Below are 4,480 nucleotides of genomic sequence, written 5' to 3' on the forward strand. Positions count from 1 at the left end.
GCGGCACTTTCCTCCGGATAGCTCCGGAGCCGCGCTTCTGCTTCTCTAGTCATCTCTAGCTTAGCGAAAAGCTTTCCCACTCCATTTGGCAAGGGGAGAGCGTACCTGCACTGCACACTAACCGCGGTTTGCAAAGAAAGAGGATTTGCTGCACATTCCAAGGACACGGCTCTTTCCGAGGCAATCTGCAACCTGCTGTCAGATGGAAGTGCTCTCTGCCCTCTCCTGCCCAGCTCTAGGTACTAGCGGGCACTTGCCAGCCTGGCCGAGGCAAACAACCTCCAGAGATGTCACAGAGCATAAGTGGAGCACAGACGCTCAAAAGCAGCAAAGCTGAAGAGCCTGGCTCAGCTTCACTAGTGTGCAATTGACTGACTGCGAAAAACAAAGCAGCAGAGCACCGGGCTTCTGGGCGCTGTGAAGGCAATTGCCAAAACCAGGCAGCTGCTCCTTCCCAAGCACAGGCAGCTGCCTATGTTCTTGCTTGTCGACAAACTCACCGCTGCCCTTCTTTTCAGCAGCTGCCACCGTCTTCTGTGCATCTCGGAGCCTCTGGCGACGAGCAAGACTTGCCAAGGTGGGACGCATCAGGACCAAGTCAAAACCCAGGCAAGTTGTCCTGGAACGCTTTCCATTCGCTTGCCGAGAGTGAATTCAAGAGGCAGGAGAGCGGCAGCCACCGTCCTCCGGCAGTCGGAAGGCTTCGCACACAAGCCCGCTTCTTTGCGGCTTCGTTCTTCGCCTCTTCCAAGCAACCGCGATCTCTGCTTCTCGGAGGCGAAGAAGCGGCTAATTGGCGCACAGCTCAGTAGAGCGGCAGCGGAGCGCTCCGGAGCGCCGCTTCAAGCCGAAAGACGCCGGGAAGCGGCACTTTCCTCCGGATAGCTCCGGAGCCGCGCTTCTGCTTCTCTAGTCATCTCTAGCTTAGCGAAAAGCTTTCCCACTCCATTTGGCAAGGGGAGAGCGTACCTGCACTGCACACTAACCGCGGTTTGCAAAGAAAGAGGATTTGCTGCACATTCCAAGGACACGGCTCTTTCCGAGGCAATCTGCAACCTGCTGTCAGCTGGAAGTGCTCTCTGCCCTCTCCTGCCCAGCTCTAGGTACTAGCGGGCACTTGCCAGCCTGGGCGAGGCAAACAACCTCCAGAGATGTCACAGAGCATGAGTGGAGCACAGACGCTCAAAAGCAGCAAAGCTGAAGAGCCTGGCTCAGCTTCACTAGTGTGCAATTGACTGACTGCGAAAAACAAAGCAGCAGAGCACCGGGCTTCTGGGCGCTGTGAAGGCAATTGCCAAAACCAGGCAGCTGCTCCTTCCCAAGCACAGGCAGCTGCCTATGTTCTTGCTTGTCGACAAACTCACCGCTGCCCTTCTTTTCAGCAGCTGCCACCGTCTTCTGTGCATCTCGGAGCCTCTGGCGACGAGCAAGACTTGCCAAGGTGGGACGCATCAGGACCAAGTCAAAACCCAGGCAAGTTGTCCTGGAACGCTTTCCATTCGCTTGCCGAGAGTGAATTCAAGAGGCAGGAGAGCGGCAGCCACCGTCCTCCGGCAGTCGGAAGGCTTCGCACACAAGCCCGCTTCTTTGCGGCTTCGTTCTTCGCCTCTTCCAAGCAACCGCGATCTCTGCTTCTCGGAGGCGAAGAAGCGGCTAATTGGCGCACAGCTCAGTAGAGCGGCAGCGGAGCGCTCCGGAGCGCCGCTTCAAGCCGAAAGACGCCGGGAAGCGGCACTTTCCTCCGGATAGCTCCGGAGCCGCGCTTCTGCTTCTCTAGTCATCTCTAGCTTAGCGAAAAGCTTTCCCACTCCATTTGGCAAGGGGAGAGCGTACCTGCACTGCACACTAACCGCGGTTTGCAAAGAAAGAGGATTTGCTGCACATTCCAAGGACACGGCTCTTTCCGAGGCAATCTGCAACCTGCTGTCAGCTGGAAGTGCTCTCTGCCCTCTCCTGCCCAGCTCTAGGTACTAGCGGGCACTTGCCAGCCTGGGCGAGGCAAACAACCTCCAGAGATGTCACAGAGCATGAGTGGAGCACAGACGCTCAAAAGCAGCAAAGCTGAAGAGCCTGGCTCAGCTTCACTAGTGTGCAATTGACTGACTGCGAAAAACAAAGCAGCAGAGCACCGGGCTTCTGGGCGCTGTGAAGGCAATTGCCAAAACCAGGCAGCTGCTCCTTCCCAAGCACAGGCAGCTGCCTATGTTCTTGCTTGTCGACAAACTCACCGCTGCCCTTCTTTTCAGCAGCTGCCACCGTCTTCTGTGCATCTCGGAGCCTCTGGCGACGAGCAAGACTTGCCAAGGTGGGACGCATCAGGACCAAGTCAAAACGCAGGCAAGTTGTCCTGGAACGCTTTCCATTCGCTTGCCGAGAGTGAATTCAAGAGGCAGGAGAGTGGCAGTCACCGTCCTCCGGCAGTCGGAAGGCTTGGCACACAAGCCCGCTTCTTTGCGGCTTCGTTCTTCGCCTCTTCCAAGCAACCGCGATCTCTGCTTCTCGGAGGCGAAGAAGCGGCTAATTCGCGCACAGCTCAGTAGAGCGGCAGCGGAGCGCTCCGGAGCGCCGCTTCAAGCCGAAAGACGCCGGGAAGCGGCACTTTCCTCCGGATAGCTCCGGAGCCGCGCTTCTGCTTCTCTAGTCATCTCTAGCTTAGCGAAAAGCTTTCCCTCTCCATTTGGCAAGGGGAGAGCGTACCTGCACTGCACACTAACCGCGATTTGCAAAGAAAGAGGATTTGCTGCACATTCCAAGGACACGGCTCTTTCCGAGGCAATCTGCAACCTGCTGTCAGATGGAAGTGCTCTCTGCCCTCTCCTGCCCAGCTCTAGGTACTAGCGGGCACTTGCCAGCCTGGCCGAGGCAAACAACCTCCAGAGATGTCACAGAGCATAAGTGGAGCACAGACGCTCAAAAGCAGCAAAGCTGAAGAGCCTGGCTCAGCTTCACTAGTGTGCAATTGACTGACTGCGAAAAACAAAGCAGCAGAGCACCGGGCTTCTGGGCGCTGTGAAGGCAATTGCCAAAACCAGGCAGCTGCTCCTTCCCAAGCACAGGCAGCTGCCTATGTTCTTGCTTGTCGACAAACTCACCGCTGCCCTTCTTTTCAGCAGCTGCCACCGTCTTCTGTGCATCTCGGAGCCTCTGGCGACGAGCAAGACTTGCCAAGGTGGGACGCATCAGGACCAAGTCAAAACGCAGGCAAGTTGTCCTGGAACGCTTTCCATTCGCTTGCCGAGAGTGAATTCAACAGGCAGGAGAGCGGCAGCCACCGTCCTCCGGCAGTCGGAAGGCTTCGCACACAAGCCCGCTTCTTTGCGGCTTCGTTCTTCGCCTCTTCCAAGCAACCGCGATCTCTGCTTCTCGGAGGCGAAGAAGCGGCTAATTGGCGCACAGCTCAGTAGAGCGGCAGAGGAGCGCTCCGGAGCGCCGCTTCAAGCCGAAAGACGCCGGGAAGCGGCACTTTCCTCCGGATAGCTCCGGAGCCGCGCTTCTGCTTCTCTAGTCATCTCTAGCTTAGCGAAAAGCTTTCCCTCTCCATTTGGCAAGGGGAGAGCGTACCTGCACTGCACACTAACCGCGATTTGCAAAGAAAGAGGATTTGCTGCACATTCCAAGGACACGGCTCTTTCCGAGGCAATCTGCAACCTGCTGTCAGATGGAAGTGCTCTCTGCCCTCTCCTGCCCAGCTCTAGGTACTAGCGGGGCACTTTCCAACCTGGCCGAGGCAAACAACCTCCAGAGATGTCACAGAGCATAAGTGGAGCACAGACGCTCAAAAGCAGCAAAGCTGGAGAGCCTGGCTCAGCTTCACTAGTGTGCAATTGACTGACTGCGAAAAACAAAGCAGCAGAGCACCGGGCTTCTGGGCGCTGTGAAGGCAATTGCCAAAACCAGGCAGCTGCTCCTTCCCAAGCACAGGCAGCTGCTATGTTCTTGCTTGTCGACAAACTCACCGCTGCCCTTCTTTTCAGCAGCTGCCACCGTCTTCGGTGCATCTCGGAGCCTCTGGCGACGAGCAAGACTTGCCAAGGTGGGACGCATCAGGACCAAGTCAAAACCCAGGCAAGTTGTCCTGGAACGCTTTCCATTCGCTTGCCGAGAGTGAATTCAACAGGCAGGAGAGCGGCAGCCACCGTCCTCCGGCAGTCGGAAAGCTTCTCACACAAGCCCGCTTCTTTGCGGCTTCGTTCTTCGCCTCTTCCAAGCAACCGCGATCTCTGCTTCTCGGAGGCGAAGAAGCGGCTAATTCGCGCACAGCTCAGTAGAGCGGCAGAGGAGCGCTCCGGAGCGCCGCTTCAAGCCGAAAGACGCCGGGAAGCGGCACTTTCCTCCGGATAGCTCCGGAGCCGCGCTTCTGCTTCTCTAGTCATCTCTAGCTTAGCGAAAAGCTTTCCCTCTCCATTTGGCAAGGGGAGAGCGTACCTGCACTGCACACTAACCGCGATTTGCAAAGAAAGAGGATTTGCTGCACATTCCA

This window comes from Anomalospiza imberbis, unplaced genomic scaffold (assembly GCF_031753505.1).
Source record: "Anomalospiza imberbis isolate Cuckoo-Finch-1a 21T00152 unplaced genomic scaffold, ASM3175350v1 scaffold_351, whole genome shotgun sequence".
Classification (NCBI taxonomy): Eukaryota; Metazoa; Chordata; class Aves; order Passeriformes; family Viduidae; genus Anomalospiza; species Anomalospiza imberbis.